The following is an 18,010-nucleotide window of genomic DNA, read 5'->3' on the forward strand; positions in this document are numbered from 1 at the left end:
GTTTTGGTTGTATTTCATCCAGCCGCACAGAGGCAACCTGCACCTGGATTCAAGAAATTACTGCATCAAGTCCTACGTGTCAAACTAGCCGTCATCAGTGGAACAACGTATTTTGATAGCTATGCAAAGAATGTTAAAGAATAAAAATTAAGATCCTAAAACTCATAAAAACTGGCCGGTTACATTCATCAGTTCTCTACCAACAGCTTGCTGCAAGTCCTTCAGGACAGCAGATGCCAAAGCAATTTAAATATGTATGTAGAAAATATCTCCATAAGGATTATTGCATTTTTGCCTGATTTGCACCCGCTTCTGGAATGGAAAATGAGACTCGCTCTCCATTTACTTAATAGTATATGGCACCATTCTACAAGAGAGCGAAGAAGCATCTCAACACCAGGATGTTAGAGAGGCAAAATGTACTGAGACGCATTGGAATTTCTTTTCTCCCTGGAGCTTTTAGTTACTAAAATTGCCCTAGAATACCTTTGGTATTTACAACAATCAATTTTTAATAACAGCAATATACACCCGAAAGGATTGAAAAGAAGAATGCGGGATTGCTGCAAGTCTCATCAAGATCTAACACAGATCTGGACCCATACTAGTTAAACATACTTGTTCTTCAAAACTCTCTTCAGGCAAAGTGACATATTTCTAGTGAGACTGTTCAGTCCACACCGAGAAAAATACATGTCCTGAGGAAAAACAAGATCCATCCAAAGTAATTGCTATGTGCTGCAGCTGGAGCTCTGTTTCTAGAAAATAGCTAAATATAAACATTCCTAACTGAATGGGTGGGAAGCCAAGACTGCCTTGCAGCAAAGATACCCACTAAATAGGATTACCTATTAACGAGCTAATCCACAAGACTTCATTCTGCCACAGCACTGAGAAAGAGATCAGAGAAATAAGCAATAGAGCTGCTTAAAGTACAATTATACCATTAATCGGACTTTTCTGAAAATGCCATTGTGGCATCTGGTATGAGTTATCTCTCACATTCCTAGACCAAGCTACTCCATATCCAACTCATGAGGTTACATTTTTTTAGCTGACAGTTGGGAACTCTGCAGACCCTCCCAGGGGACCTGTGACTCTAGCTGTTTTCTTCTGCTTGTTGCAGTGCCACTGGAGATAATGTGAGAAGGAAAGCTTATGGTCTGCACACACAGTTTCGGTGGTTGTGTCCCAGATGCAAGGTTGGAAAGGACACCGCAACCCTGATGATACATCTTTCCATAATCTTTGTACTTGTAGATCACTTCTCATTTTTCAGGTGAACTCTAGAATAGAAATCTAAAGTGTCACAACAATACTACAGCTGTGAAAATAGAATAAACCTTTCCTAGGAATACTTTATTTTTAAAAATAATTCTGCTTACAACTTGGAACTGTGACCAGGCTGTTTTTTGGCAGACTCAGTTGTTAAGTCCTACATGCTTCTGTAACATGTACTTCAGGCTCTTTTCTGGAGAAATGTAATTCTGCAGAGCTGGCACCTTAAATTCTGGACCAGATGCCTCAGATTTTCTGAGAGTTTTCATGGAGGTAGTACTTGAGTTTCCTGACCATAATTATGAATCTTTGCAGTAATGGAAGTCCTCTGTTCAGCTTCCCCATTAAGCTGAATTCTGATGCAGGAGATGATGGTAAGTTCAGTAAAAATAAGGTACCTCCATTTGACAGAGAATATTCCAATGCTAATTCTCTTCCGGCCAGTTCTCTCCCTGAACACTCAAGTCATGGTTTGCAGAAACCAACTTTTTTGTGTTTCTGTACACAAGAATATTGACCGATATTTTATAGGCTCATTTGTCAAACAACGTAAGCAGCCCTGAGAGACTGTTCTGACCAGTTTTAGCAGCCTGCCTTGAATTTAAGCTATGCATGACTTAGGAAGAAGGACCTTGTTAAATACATTCCAGTGGCGAGTTAACATTAGAAAACACACGTCTTCCATAGAATGTTAGCAAAAAAGCTACTAAGTCAGGGGGATTTTACTAAGAATAACTTGCTTGGCTCAAGTTATTAAGACTCTGCAGTGTGAACATAATAAAAGAGTTTTGGGTAAGGCATGACTCCCTCTAGCTCAGTCATCCCTATTTGTATGAGCTTCAAAATACTGAAAGAAGTAAAAATATTTTTACCAGAAAAATGAAGGAATCCAACTTTGACATGAAGCAGTTACTTCAAGACAGAATAATAAATAGAATATGTCTGTGACTGCAGTCAGATATTTTAAATAGACCTTCACTGGAAGAGCTTTCATTTGTGTTTTGGCCACATGTTCCTATGATGGACCTAACTCTGAAAGGAGGCTGCTCCAGGCCAATTGATGATATCAGTCCTTCTGTCCTGAATTAGATTCATTAGTGCATACAGTAAAACAGCTCTCGCTGCCTGTAGTCAAGAAATACGTTTAATAATCATTTTAATAAAAACTCAAGAGATGTCAGGTGAAACCAAACACAGATCTATCATATAATATTCAGTGAAGTACATACCTTGCACTCAAATTAAAACTGCTCTTTTGGTTATAGCCCACTTTAACATTCGCTTTTCTTTGAAATCTGGAGCCCTGCTCTGAGTTCATAAGAAATGCAAGAGCTTCGCTGTTGCTCCTCCTCAGAGGAGATGTATTTAAGAACGAGCTGCTCTGGGAATATCGTCTGGTTTATATCCTAGTGTGTTTTCTGACATGAAGGGAATTGATAGTAAATCTATTCAACTATCAAGACCAGAAATCAGCGCTCACTTCTAGTACTATCCTTTTTACATTTTTCAGAAGATTCAATGGTTAAAGTAACGATCCTTGTATATTTAAAAAAAAAAAAAAAGCCAAAACCATAAATGCTGCATCCCTGCTTGAGTGAGGGACATCCAAATTATTTATCTGTATACCAGGGTTTAGCTAGTTAAGAAGAATTTCTTCAACTGTAGGACTGAAATATATCTCAAAAAATTAGTTACCAGAAACAATATTTTCAACTGGCTGCTCCATCTCACAGACACAGCAATTCTCTCCTGTGGTTGAAGATGCTTTTCGTTCGGTTTTGCAGCTCGCATGACATCTTTTGATTTCTGGTCTAACTACATTCCTCATCTTCCATGGAAGTTCCCCTCTGTGGATGAGTCCACTAGCAAGTTTGCCTTCTTTACTCATAACACTTCATCCTTCTTAATTTCTTTTCACCTAATCATCAAAAAGCAGTTTGCAGATATTAATTTGCAGATTTGCCTCCTGGCAGTCTCCCAGTTTACAATTCATATTACCAGTTTAGAAACTGAGGCACGTAGAAGTTTAGTCACTGTAGCACTACAAAGAAAGTCTGTGTTTAATAGAACTCAAGCGGCTGTTTTTATTCTTATTTACATCAGCTTGTATATTTCTTTATTCTTTTGATAATTGTGGAAATTGGTCCTGTTTTCTATAAAAAGGAAGGCTTCCTGAATCACTCCATTTGCTGCTGGGGAGAGGAAGGCTTATTTGTGGAATTTTTTGAAGAGTTTGCCAGATAAGGCCCCAAGTCAAAGACAGGCATGCTATATTTATCTCTGATATGACTCTGAGTTGCAGTAGTGATGTTACAGTAGCAGTTAATTTGGTGCTTAGGGTTCAAACCAAGGTAAAAGGCAACTGGGTACTCAGTAATTTTGTATTATTAAATATTGGTTATGACATTTCCCTTCTTAAAAGGCTATCTGGGAAATACATCATAAGGAAACTCCTTTTTCTGGGGATTCTTGGTGTCAAGGTGTTGCTTCCATGTATCTTAGCACAGAGCAGTGTGTGTCTATCATGTTTTTGCAATCCAAAGTAAAAACACAGGTGGGGAGGAGGAATCCAAGTAGTATTTTGGTTCAAGTAAGATAATAATAAAATAATATATATATAAATAAAATAACTTCTTTCCAGTACTGGATGTTCAACAAAGCTCTGCTACTTTTAAATTAGAATTTGCTAAATTGTTCAATACAGCGGTACCATTGCAACAGGTGTGTCCTCTGCTTGACTAAAAAAACATTGCATGTAAGTCTGGGAAGTAAGTTAAGGAGCAGGTTAGATACCTGTCCTTACATGACACCAAGCTAGGTTAGAAAAAGAGTCCTCGAGCTCTTACCATGTGTGGTCAGACTACAACAAATTCAGATGAGATTACTCTAAGCATGGCAGCTAAAGTCACAAGTTGGTCTAAAGGTATAGATCACCTGATAGTTGAAGCATGAACTTTTCTTATTGCTCCCTGCTCTCAAGCTGCCTTTGTAATAAAAAAATCTCAGTGCTTAATTTCCATTTCCCCTGAGGAATGGCTGTCTTTTGGGGCTGTCTTTTTGCTGAATATCCTGGCTACTCCTAGCTCAGCATCTACCCTCGTGGTGGAAGCCAGGGTCTTGGGGAGAATGAGCCCTGCTGAAAACCCAGGCTTTGTAGTGGTGTCCTGCTTCAGCAAAGAGATTTGTGGGATTTTTTTTGTATCAATTAATGCATACAGGCATACACAGGTAAAGTGTGCTTATATTCTGTTGGTTATTTTCCAATCCTGTACTGGTATGAGCATGTATACACTGATCATATTACTTACACTTGGCCTTGTATTCCCTTAGCCGTAACATTTTAGCTACAGAAGCGTAACAAATGCGTTTATGATAGTTTCATCAATCTAGCTGTTTTGGAATAGTTATGACCTTCTGCTTGTCCCAGAAGACTGAGGGTTAAAGAGCAGCTTTTTGAAAACAACCCATAAATCATTCTCTTTGGCAACATTTTCAAAGTTTGATTTACTTTCTTTTTCTTGCTACATTACTCACAGCTGCTCCTAATGAAGCTCTTTAGTGACAGGAGAGTGGTAAGCAGCTGTGGGCGTGCTTTCATTCGCTTCAGTACTTTGCTTGTTGTTGAAGGTCCCCTACTGTCCTCCCGTGCTATTCCTCCAGCCCTCAGGAGCATTACAGTGCACACCGGCGCTGGGATGTTCAAAGTATGAGTACCCTCTGCTGGCATGTTTTTTTACTAGGCTCTGTCCTATAGCTCTTCCATCTGCTTGTATTAATGCGTAGTACATTATCCAGTTATCCTTATCTCCATATATTAATTTTGGAAATTTATTTCAGTAACAAAATTTTGTCTTTACTTAAAGTATTCATGATGAAAAGCTGTTTTCTTTCTTCCTTTCTCCTCATTAAAAAAAAAAAAAAGCATTTTATTGCATTAGTTCAGAAGTTTGGTGATGCCTTGCTACACTATGAAAGATGCCATTCAAAATAACGTGAGTCTTCAGACACAGAACACCATTAGGGATAGATGTCCCTTCAGAGGCATTTTTGTACTTCAGTAAGTTCTACTATTCTACCTAAATTTTATTTTTTTTCATCATAGTGGGACGCACGTAGGTCATTGTAAGTAATTTCTTTCCCTGCTTGGTGTTTAGATCCTTGACATAAATATTTGCCCCAACAATCAGTACTTGGACAAAACATATAATCATTTGTTTTTAAGTACTGATACACTTGATACCATGCAAGTTACATGCAACACTGATAGTTTGCAGGGATCACAGATTAACAGTGAGAGTCTTAAGGAAGAATCTGGCCCCAGAAATATAAGGTGGGAGGGGATGAGTATTGTCTTACTTTCTCCCAAGAAAGTAAATAGCAAAGAAGAATTGCTCTTCTGGAGATAAGACTGGGAAGAAAAAATTGTCATGGGCTAGAGGTAATATTTGGCTGGTGGATCCAGGCCCTGTTTAGTCACTCTTAGCTGGAACTGAGAGAGGAGATCCTGGGATCTGAGCCCTTTGGGGAGTCTTGAATGCAATGGGAAGTTAGCATAGCTGGAAGAAAGGAGTAGCTGCAACTCAAGATTAGAAATCCCCTGCAGAGCAAGGGAGAAGGAGACAGAGATTGTGCTGACTGTAGTTTGCCCCATATCTGGTTCTGACCGTTCCCTCTCATAAACGATTCGCTACATCTTTAGGAAAGAAAAGCCCAAGTTCCCTCTGGCCCTTAATTGTCCCGCTGTGCTTAACTCGCCTGCTGTCTACGCATCTGTGGCATATAGGAACCAACTGCCTTCTCTGGGGCCTCTCACAGATGTTTTGTAGGCTGCTTTATAACTGGACAGCTGCTGTAAGTTCATGGAAACCCACATAAAACCATGACAGTTGCTTTTAAAGCTACTTGAGTGACAGTTGTCTAAAGCAAAACCTGGTACCTCTGGTTTCTGTAAAACATCAGACCCATCTAGAACAATAAAGTTATCACTGAGCAAGCAACACAGAAGAGATTCTGAAATAACACTTTAGGCTGTACACCAAATAGTAAATGAATGTATTTATTTTCTGTGTTCATCTCAAATAGTCCTTTGGAGGTCTGAAGCAAAAGCAGATGGTGCTTGATAGGTGCTGGTCCTTTGGGACTCATTCCATAGCTTCACCACCCCACCCGTCAATTGGGTAACAACTGAACTGAAGAGAAAAACAACACAGTTTGATTTCCTTTCCTGTCCTTGACACCTGGGGGATCTCTGATGACTAGCGTGGCCCTGCTTGGATGTGTCACCTTACGAGACAGCAGTTCTTGAGTACAGCACCCTCCAGAGGGACTTGCATCAAAGAGGAATTCAGTTCCGAATGTCTCTGTTTCTGCTGGTTAGTATTGGCTATGAACGCTAAGCCATAGCTTTGCAACTTATACTGCAGCCCAAAATTGCATTGTATTCCCAATTTTGACAATAATAACCATTTTAAAATGCTTTGAAATCTACTTTTCTGGAGAAATGAGATGTGCTTGCTTTTCCCAATAGCTCTGTCAAAGTGTGAAATGTAGCTGTGAAATACTGGGTGGTTTACAAATCCGACACAGTAGTAAGAGTTTGCAAGTCTGCAGCTGTGTGATTATTGCAGATGGAGAAGGCTGTTAAACTAATGGATTTGGATTTTCGTTTCTCTTTCTTGGGGGGAAGTTGTACTGTTTGGTTTACTTTGCCTTGCTGCTCTAATTCATATTTAGAGCCAGACATCAAGTATAGCTTGCCTCAGCCCCTTTCTTCTTTCAGGAGTGATCCTGGATTCAAAATCTTAGCCATTAAAGTTGCAGGTTTCTGCCTTAAGATCATTGGGCTTCTTTTCTAGGGTCTTCTGATTTGAATGATTTGTTTTCAAGAGGCTTTATCTGTCTTTAATTGTGCTTTGTAAACTGAGTGGTCAGATCCAGCTGAGATCAAAAGGTTCCCATCAGATTAAGGGAGGTAGGTAAATAGCTATTCTGAGACCCCTTTCGAGATTCAGAGACACAGACAAAGCTGTGTCATTAGCAAAGCAGACAGTCGGTAGGATTTCTCTTCTCCAGCCCTAACTACTGCCCCTTTCACACTTGCATGTGGTTATCAAACAGGGGCCTTGTACCACATTATGATGCTAATATCTGATCCAGTATCCTGCTGTCATTTATGTTGGACAATTACAGACTACATGGAGTATGTTCATCTGAAGTACAGAAAAGAGAAATGGGAAATATCTGTTAAGGTCCAATAATGCATTTGTTAGCGGTTTGTCAGAAGAGGGTAGAAAAAAAATTTGGTGCATCTTGGCTTGACACTTTCTGAAACCTTCTTTCATCTCCCTCTTCCTTCTCATCCTCCCAAAGACGACCCTCACATCAAAGTGCTTTGACTGCAAAAATTTGCTAACTTGAAATACAATTCCATGATTCTCACATCTCCATCTCCAAAAGTCTCATCCAGATCACCTAAGCTGTTTCCTGAGCATATGCAGCGCCCCTTAAAGTAAATGAATACTGCAGATGTTCAGCAAATTTAGAGATTTGGATCAACCTGCACTTTTCTTGTTCACAACGTCGTGTCAACGGTACAGTCAATATTTATCATTCATTCTCAGCTATCAAAAGGTGGTCACAATATTTGCCCAACTTTTTAAAGTGATTGGAAATCTTTCAACGCTACATATTAAACAGCTTATTTTGCCGCATATGTGGTAATTGAAATATGTATAACTGCATTGCATATTGTCCAAGAGACTCGCATGATCGCCCTTACATTAAACAAGTATTCAACCAGGGCTTCGGCCAGGAGACAGAAAGCGTGTGTGTGTGTCTGGGAGAGGGTGGGGTGGAATATTCATGCCATTGAAAAGACTCATGTTGTTACTTAACAACTACATTAACCTCATGTCACAAGTCATGACCTTGTGCTGACCCTGGCTAGCAAAGCAGCACAGCTCTGAAGTACAAAACATGAAAGTGGGAGAAGTAAGTAGCAGAGGAGGAGAAAAGATGAGCTCTTCATGCAAGAGGCTTCCAAACCTATTCAGACAAAACGCCAAACAATAGCTGCAGCGGGGCTGTGCATAGGCCATCTCCACCCAGTCACTCACTCACTGTTGAAGTATTTTCATGGTGAGCCTTTCATAGCCAGCTGCAGACTGACGCGACCTTTAAACTGCGAGATTCCTTTTAATGTAAGGCACCCTGATAAAGCAAAGGGAAGAAGCCGGAGAGCATACAGACAGGAGCCTTTAGATCTCTTGTTTCTATCGTTTGCTTTGCAGTAGAGCCCTGTTTGCACAAGTGACTCCATTCAGAGATGAGCCTGGAAGCTCATCTCCGCCTGAATTTTGAAAATTCAGGGAAGGGAAAAACTTCACTTACAAAAGATGTTTTTTCCTTAGCTTTTTGGTCCCTGGAGTCTTTTTGGTAGCAGTGATGGGATTTACAAACCCTGCTCTGCAATGTCAATATCAGGAAATGGGCAAAGTGACCCCAATTTTGAGTGAGAAGGAAGGAGGTGGGATTGGATTGGAGAGCAGAACAAGGGCAGGAGAGCAACAGGAATTTGTTTTGCAGAGCAAGAACTGTTGCAAAAGTTCTGTGAGGCCTGTAAAAAGGTACTTTAAGGCAGGCTGGCAGGCTGAGTGAGGGCTGCGGAGAGAGTCGGTGGCATGATGAGAGATTTCTCTTGGTGAAGGGCTCTGGGGAGAAATACCAACTCACAGAAGCTCAGGCAAAGTGGTTTTCCCCCCTTTATTTTCTAACAGAGTAGCAACAAAAGTGGTGACACCACAGGATTGACAGGGGTGGCTGCCGTGAGCCTGTTGAGGAATTATTCACATGTTTTGCTGACCACATATTTTGGTCAGCAGGCACCTTACCGCTCGAGGAACTGCTAACCCATCTGACCGGTGGCTCATTTACTCTTGTTTGCCATCTCCAGCAGACGTCAGGACAGGGTGTTTCAGAGGAATTTCCATAAAGAGCCTTTCCAAAATAACCTACTTCAAAAAGAGGCTCTTGGTGCAAGCAGAGATTGGCTTCTGTTCTGAAGCTTGAGGTTTATGAAAATTGCTGTTTCTCTTTGATTTTCCAGTAGTAAATAATTATAGGTTTGACATCCTCAAGCTTTTAAGTATCATGAGTCAGGCACCCTACTATGAGCTGGTTCATAAAATTCTCACTAACCTAAAAATAATAAACACTGGGTTATTTTAGCTTTCTTCCTGGATTTGCACCCTTTAGGGTTACAGTTTTTGGTTTTTCTTCTTCAGCGGTTTAAAGTCTGCTCCTTATTACGAAGGCTGAGGACTGGATACATGCACAGGAGATCCCAGGAGTAGGGTCATTCAGAGGAGCCGGGCAACTCTCAAGGATTGCAACAAAATCCTGACAGCTAGCAAAGGAGGTCTGGCACAAAATCCTATACAGTAACCTTGTGCCAGGCCAGGAAGTTCCCAAATGTATATAGTCATATATTCTCAAAGGGGCTGTATCTTTTGTTTGATCTACAGGGGCCAGCACCAGATAGGCCTTCCCGTTTGACAACAGCCAGGCCAGGCCAGCTGTGCCACGGACCCCTCCCACTTCCCTCTGCGGATCCTGCATTCAGCTCAAGGCTGCTGGCCCAGCTCTCTGTTTACATGTTTCCAAATTCAAGGAGGAAAAGTGAATATCAAACAGACCTGCGCTCTTTTGAAGTGGCTAAAGGATGCTATCAGGTCGGGGGGGGGGGGGGGGGGGTTGTGCCTTTGAGGCTTGTTTGTCTTTCCCTGGTCCTTCTGTGCAGGCCTTTAACCGGCCATTTGAATCTTCAAAGCCTCCCTAATCCCAACCGTGCAGCTTCTTTGGAGCTGGCACCATTGCCAGGGCCGGGATGTTTTGTGTTGAATCACATTTCTGTGTGGTTTTGAGACATGGAAGTTTCTTTATTCTTTTGAAATAAATAATTGGACTGAAATTAGTTACTGTCCGACAGGAAGAAAATAAGGGATTTGTTTTGTTTTTCAAGTAGGAGGTTTCATCCCTCAGTGGTGAGCTTCCTTCTTTTATGTCAGCTGTAATGATTGCCGTTTGGAGAGCTTTTATCATACTTACACCTTAGTACGTGATGGCCTTAAAATGCATCCTGCTCTTTTTCCCAGCTTTAGCGCTTAACCACAAGCTTGCCGTGGCTTTAGGGCTGGAGCCTCAAATTATTGTCAGCGTCTGCCCTCTACTGCTAAACAGTTGAAATTGCTACTTGAACACATGAAATCGTGTTGAAAAGGAGAAACTCAAAGCACCTGGGATTTTTTGTGTTTTATTTTAGGCCCATCTCACTTTGCCAAATCTCTTTTAATGTTAAATATCTTCCCTTTTATAAATGAAAGAAATTATTTTGCTAATTAGAAAGTAGCGAGGAAAATCAAATTTTGAAACTCCAAATTCTTGAAGAAGTTACAGTTTTGAATATCAATATTAGAAAAAACAACAATAAAAATATTTTCAGTTCATTACTAAGAGCTTTTTTTATCCAGCATCTCACTCATCGAGTCTGTTTGACTCGAGAACTGGACTAAAAGTAGCTCAGACATAGAATCATAGAATCATAGAATAATTTAGTTTGGAAAAGACCCTTAAGATCATCGAGTCCAACCGTTAACCCAGCACTGCCAAGGCCACCACTGAACCATGTCCCTAAGCACCACATCTCCCCAGCTTTTAAATCCCTCCGGGGATGGGGACCCAGCCCCTGCCCTGGGCAGCCTGGGCCAGTGCATACAACACAAAGTTGTGCTCTGGCTATATGCAACCAGCAAAAGGTTGAAATACCCTTACTTTGAGTCCACGTACTGTTGTGTTGTGCTATCTGCAAAATTAAAAAAAAGTTACAGTTAGTTTAAAAAAAATAGTTTGAAAACCGAAATAATCAACAATGTCTCTCAAGAAAAAAAAAAAAAGAAGACAAAAAAAATTCTGGACATTTTTCTAAGTTTCATTTTCCCCATTTGTTTTTCACTTTAAAAATATCAGAAATATCAATTCTGTTCGTATGAACCACCTTAGGTATTTTTGTTTTCTAGACAGCTGCAGAACTGCTATTTTTGTTTGTAGGTCCATTAGTTATGCCCTAAATGGAAAGCAGCAGAAATTTTGCATTCTTTAGTATTCTAGTCAGTGAGTCCAGGTAACCGTGAAAGGCGGCAGGGTTGAAGTTTTAGAAAGAGATAGATCATTTAGTACCTTATTGCAATCAACCTTTTGGTTCTCATATCTGATAGGCCCGGTCAGGGCAAAGCTGGCTTTCAGCTCTCTTTGTGCTCTGGCTTCTGGAGCTTGCCTGATTTGTGGAGAAACCTGCTTTAGATCTGGCAACTCAAAATGACCCCCTGAAAGCCATTCTCAGCCCAAACGATCTATTTATCTCACTGTGGCAAGACAAAATTTTCATGCCTGGCCAAATCCCTTTGCTTGGGAAGTTGCATGTGAACATGGTTCCTTCATAGAACGGGAATCACCCTCCTTTGAGAAAACGCCCTTTGAAAGAATCACCTTGCATTTGGCTCTTTAGAGCTTAAGTAGTGCAGCATATATGGCCTGGAATACAGCCCGGAACAACAGGTCTCTGCCTTCTAGAAGATCTTTCTTCTTTGATCTTCATCTTCCGGATGCCTTGGGCACTGCTGCAGAGTTTATAGTACAGCAACAGGGGGGAAAGCATCTTTCTCTCCTCTGGTAAAATCAGTTTCCACATCCCTTTCCAGAGTTTCCCCTGTTGTTAAAAATCTATGATGTTGGGTACCACTCAGATGATTTTCATGTGGGAACGATTTTATAAAGGTTTAGAGACTTGGTGATTGCACAGGGTGTCTATGACAGATATAGTCTGCAAGATTCAGATATTAAAATGGTCAGAAATCTTAATGAGACCTGTATGTTCTGGTATGCTTTGTTCTTAGGTTTTGGTGCACGATGCTTAGGACAAATGATTGGAAGCAGCCTGAGATGGCCTGGCCCATCTTCCCTGGACTGCATGGGCTGACCTATATTGAATCCTGCAAAAAAAATATCTTCTGCAGATTGCTAGATTTCATACTTGCCTAGTTGTAAAGAGTGGGCAGAGATTAGAGAGTAATCTTTAATTGGATGCCTTTTAAGGGTGCAAAAATGTTGTGTGAATTTTTTTTCCTTCTAAGTATTGTCTTATGCCAAAATATTCTCCTTCCCTATCTCCTGTAATTTGTCATAAAATTGTTATCCTAGTCTTAGGGACATGGTGATAATTTCCATGACAACACAGAAGGATTCCAGAAACAAAGATTTCTGACTAAATATATGAAGGTTGTCAAAAAGCACAACTGCAAGAATTCTGCCTACCCACTGTAAATAACAGACAGAAAAGTTAACATTACACGATCTCATCTTTTGAAACTGAAATTTTCTTAACACCATGTTGATTTACTTAATGTTGGATTTTTTTAACTTGGGTGAAGAAGCATTTCTCCAAACAATAGCAATACGCCCTTACTATGCAGATCCACAAAGCCTTGCTGTGTGTCATAATCTTAAATTGGTCCTGATTCCATGTAAAAGTACAGGGAACAAATACCCACAGAACTGAGGCTTTATGAAAAGTTGGCTAGAAATAATTCAAACACTTCTAATCCAACAATTTGATCCAAAAGTAAAACTGTGCTTAGATCTTAGCCTGCAGTTTAAATCTCTCCGTAATAAGTCCTAATGCATCGCATTCGGAAATGTTCAAAAGTAGAGAGATTTTGACCCTGAGCTGTCATTTCTGACATTTCTGTATTGACTGATCTACCTTTGGCGGAATACCCAGTTGCCCTGACATCAAATGGGTTTTCCCCCATAGTTATAGTGATTTTCTGGGATTTTAACCATCATTCTCTATTATATGAACACCGACATCATGCTTGATGCGTTCTGAGACAGGGATCGGGACAAACCCTGGCTTCGGCAGGTAGCAGCTTAAAAACAGAATAAGTCACTGTGCCTTGCCCAGGGGCGGTATCAGGGTCAATGACACACAAAACGGTTATTCTTTGCACTGTAGTTCCAGTGTTGGGTAAGGAGCTAACTTTTTAATAAATTTGTTTATGGGTTTAGAAAAGCTCTCACTGAAAGTGATCTTGATGTCATTCTCTGTGTCCTGCACCCACACATTGCAGTGACTAACAGTTTCTAATTCATGCTAACAGTTTCTCAGAGGAAAATGGAAATGGCTGGCCCTTCATACTGCGTTGCTCTTTTATTGTGGTTCCTCTTTATGTATCAAGAAGCAATGCAATTGAACCTGCCATGTGCTGTTCCTTGGAGAGAATTGGCTGTTCCTACCTTTCTGCTGGCTTGATAAATGCTCCATTTGCATGGAAAATAATGCAAATCAGTTGTTGAATTTTTGCCTTACTTAATTGCAAAGCTGGTTACTGTTCTGTGTAAACAAGTTGATGGTGTTTTGTTTGCTGACAGAAAAAAAAAAAGACTTGGGACAGTTTATATTTGGCAATGCTTATTTTTTGTGGGTGGCTTATGGCCTGATCCTGATGGAGACATTTGGTTTCTATTGTATGCTCAAAAATAACAAGATTTTAGAAAAAAATTCTGAATCTTCTTGGTGTGAAGTGTTTGATTCAGCTCTGATTCCCTGATTCTTCTTCTGTTATATTAATAAAACCTGAAGTAGCCGATGAAAACAGATGAATTGCATATTGGCATCCAGCAGCTTTGGTTCTCTGTTTTTCAAAACTTTCTGTTGCTACTTAAGTCACTCAAAGGCTGTGAAATGCCACAGTGCTGTACTGGTGAAATTTCATTTATTTCACCTTTCTTTATAGAGGTATAAATGATTATAAAAGGTGGAGGGAAGGGGACTTCTGCACGTTAGGTTTCTCTGTGTCAAGTCTTGCACTTGTCTTTCAGAGAAAGTCCAGAAACTGCGTATCTTTGTATAAGGCAGCATCCAGCAACACCGTCCTTCTGTCTACAGCAAAGCAAAAGAATAATGCTCAGGTTTGGGGATGAAGGGAAAAAATACCTGAAAAGGGTTGGAGGCACGTGCTGCGCTATGTGAAGTACTGGCCTTTGCCAAGTAATGTCCGGTTCTCCTGAATCAGTTCCCAGCCTTTCCTTGTTTGTTTTCGTAGTGTGCCTCAGGATGCTTTGCTGTATTGCCTCTAATAAGACTTTTCACAGAGTTTCTTTGGAGGTGTTTGCCACATTCCAGGGCATTATGCAATAAGAAACATACTCATTTTCCCCGCAGCCTTTGTGTATGTGTGAGAATGCTGGTACCGTGTGTAAATTAATGAGATTAGCATCTCCTGGTTATCCCAGTCATGCACAGGGATGGTAACTGGGCATCCCTCTATTTACGTGCTTCAGGAACCGATCCGAAGAGAAACACCTCTGCAGTACTTTTATAAAGAATCATGTTTTCCCCTCACCCAGGTGCTTTCACTCTTCGACAGCATTTGTCCTGATGAGTTTTGCGTGAAATATATTTTCCTCCTAAACCCTGAGAACATTAAATTCACATCTAGTAGATCTCTGGAAAAAAACTTTTCAAGATCTTCAGCTCTCATTGAAATGACATTAGGACTAAACCCACTATCTTTTCAGCCCCCTGAGACAGCTAGCTCCCTGTCATACTCTGTTTTCATTCACATTTATCCAGCGATCCCTGAAGTGACAGTAGTGGCTTGTGCAGGCACCTGAGCTGGCTGTGATACTAACCCACGCCCTGTCCCCGCATTAAGCTGTCGTCCAAATTAGTTGGTCCTTTAAGCTTGCACCGGCTAGGCTGTTGGAGAGGGGAATTCAAGCTCAAGTGCTACACACAGTGGGGATGTAGCAGCTCAAGTTGTAATAGCTCATCAGCTGCTAATTCAATAGAGTTGCTAATCCAGTCTTTCTGTCAGCTAATCAAATCACGCTGTGTATCTTGAGTGGTTTTTGATGGCGACTGCTCATTTTCAAGCTAACTGTTGCTGTGAAAACAAGCATTTGAATTCTGACAATTCATGCAGGTGAGATAACAGGTAGCATTACTCCTTCACCCTTCAAGATGCTATCATCTTATGTAGCTAGAGAAGTTTTAATGAGAATGTGATTTTGGGGAAAAAAGAAATCCATCTTTTCTTAGGACAGACTCTTAAATTGGATCAGCTTCTCGGATTTTCAGTGATCCAGAGGACATTGGCTTAGCCTCGTGACTCCTTTTCATTCCGTAATAGCTTGTGGTATTTTAGTGATAGGGAACTGTGGGGAGCTACATAAGCCTTGTCATTCTGGGCCAAAAATATTTTCACAAGAAGTGACTCCTGCCAGAGAATTGGTTCTCTTAAGTCGCAGACTCTGGCCTCAAAGTGTTGTGGAATGCCATGAGTTCTAAATGCAGGAGGAAAAACATATTTACAGGCAGAGTTCTCATTTGATTATATCAGTAGGGACGCCGAGTAATATAAATAAATGAATTTAAAGAACAGACTGTATTTAGCTCTAATTAAAGGAAGATTTCAAAATTTGCCAGATTAAGTAAATACTATATTAGCTCTCTGTCTGTTATAACCATGGACAAACTAGTTTATTTGGAAGCTAAATTGTTTTCTGGAGACGCATAAAAAGATAGTGTGTTCTACATGTTATTTTACCATAGAAAGTTTTGGATGAGCAAAATGCTACTTTTGCCCAAATTAAGGGCTCAAATGACGCTCTGCAGTCTGTGACGGCTTTTCTACGCTAGGTAGGAATTGCCCCTCAGTGACTGTAGTTATATAGCTCCCAAAAGCACTACGCCTAATGCAAGTGAAAACTTGTAGGAACTGCTGTAGGAAGGTACACCTGCAGCTGACTTTGCTCCTGACGTCTCAAACAAGAGAGACCCTTAACCATGGGGTGATTTGATAGGAAAAAAAAGACAAATATGATGTAAACAAATGGGCTCCAGTAGTTGTACCCCTCATCGGGCACTGGCGCTGCCACTGTGACAACTCATTAGTACACCCCTGGCTGAGCGGTTTCGTGCCACTGGAAGAGGCACTGGGGGCTTTGGGTGCCCAGTCTTGGACCATCCGTTGTCGCGGGTGTTATTTGTCTCATTTGTGTTACTCAAAGAGGCAAAGGTAAGCCTTAAAATATGTGGGCTAATGTGATAATAAGATATCACAATGCAATACCTACTTCAGTTGAAAATTTAATCAAAAAATCATAATCCCTTCATAAAAGGAATTAACAAAGCCTCTCATTTTGCCTTTGCAGTAGAAGTTCACGCTATGCACAGCAAAGGCTGTTGCAAGAAGGGAGAGAGGGGAGACGAGGGGAGAGAGTTCATTGCTTCACAGTAGGTATTTGCCATACCAGATAGTTGTCCAGACTCTCCTTGTAGTATCTTTTATACAAGGCTTTTATATGTATTGTATAAGGTTGATACATATGATGTTTCCATATAAGGGAAAAATAGCTTTTCTCTGAGGCACAATTCATCTCACCCTGGCAGAGATATTTCCAGATGTCTAGGATGAGATGAAGTGTGCCCTTCAAGTACTCATTTCTCTTAGTTGTAGAAGGAAGTTGGAAAACTAGCCGTCAGGTATTTATGTCTACTCTGTAGATATTCAAAGTTGATGAGGTTAATCTAGGCTGTGTACTCTTCAGGGATGTCAACAGATATCCGTCTGTCCAACTCTTTACCGATTTACAAATACAGAACATTCTCACGGCATATTTTCTTTAATGCAAATGAATAATTTCAATCAACTGTTACAGTCTTAGAAATAATTTAGGGAGCTTTCATCATTTATGCATGGCTGTAGTGCCACTCAGAAATATGTTAGAAAAAGACAAAGGAGACAATTTAAAATTTGGGAGAAATCCAAGGAATTCAGTAAGAAATCTCATGGGGGATCCCTGAGTCTAATTACTTCGCTTGTATTTTCCCTGTAATTTATGGCACCCTGTACAAGCGTTAATCATTCTGCCGTGTTCCAGCAGACTGACGGAATAGATATTAAAACCCATCCAGCTTTCGGAATATATGCAGTTTCTCCCTCCCCACTCCTCCCTTTCTTTCCATGTTATTTCTTCAAAATTAGAAAGCCTAATGCTAACTCTGAGCTGAAGATTGAGCCTTTTCACAGTTTGGTCACGTCTCCTGCCTTCCTTTGGTTTGTGAAGCGTACCGTCAGTCCTCCACAGATTTGGTGGCTTTATTTTGTCAAAGTCTTCATTTTAAGGTGAGGAAGCAAAGGTTTTTGAAGGAAATGTACTATCACTGGCTCTGAAACTTTCCAGTGTTAGGTTCTAAAACAAGACTTTTATCAAATACTGTTGGTTTCCCTTGCTGTCTGCAGTGGGACTATTTTATTTGAAGTGATGCGTGATGTTCATGTGTGATTTTCCAGGTGTTATGGCTGACAACTGCAGATAAAGAGGATCACCTTCTAAGGCCTACAGAGAGCAGTTAATTAGGTGCTGGGTGCCAAGGACTGCAGTTTAAGGGCAACTCCTGTCCTGTAGGATAACAGAACTGTTAGTGTGGAAGTATAGGAGTGATCCATGAAGGGTCCATGCCATACACACCTGATGACCTGGCCCTAGGCAAGAGGAGTAACGAGGTCCTAGTGCCCACACACATTAGGCACGTATTCCAGCATGGGTTATTCAGCTCAGAAGAGGAGACAAGAGATGGTAAATGAGTGGTTTACAAAAAAGCCAGGCTAAA

The 18,010-nt window shown here is 40.7% G+C and overlaps 1 long non-coding RNA gene across 1 annotated transcript in view; it reads left to right on the forward strand.

The window, feature by feature from the left end:
- The window catches only part of LOC148056645 (uncharacterized), a 38,255-nt gene that overhangs the window by 5,405 nt on the left and 14,840 nt on the right, over positions 1–18,010 (forward strand). The window lies entirely within an intron of this gene.

Source organism: Nipponia nippon, unplaced genomic scaffold, assembly GCF_047370975.1.
Source record: "Nipponia nippon isolate SJK-2023a ecotype South Korea unplaced genomic scaffold, ASM4737097v1 scaffold_12, whole genome shotgun sequence".
In the NCBI taxonomy this organism is placed as follows: Eukaryota; Metazoa; Chordata; class Aves; order Pelecaniformes; family Threskiornithidae; genus Nipponia; species Nipponia nippon.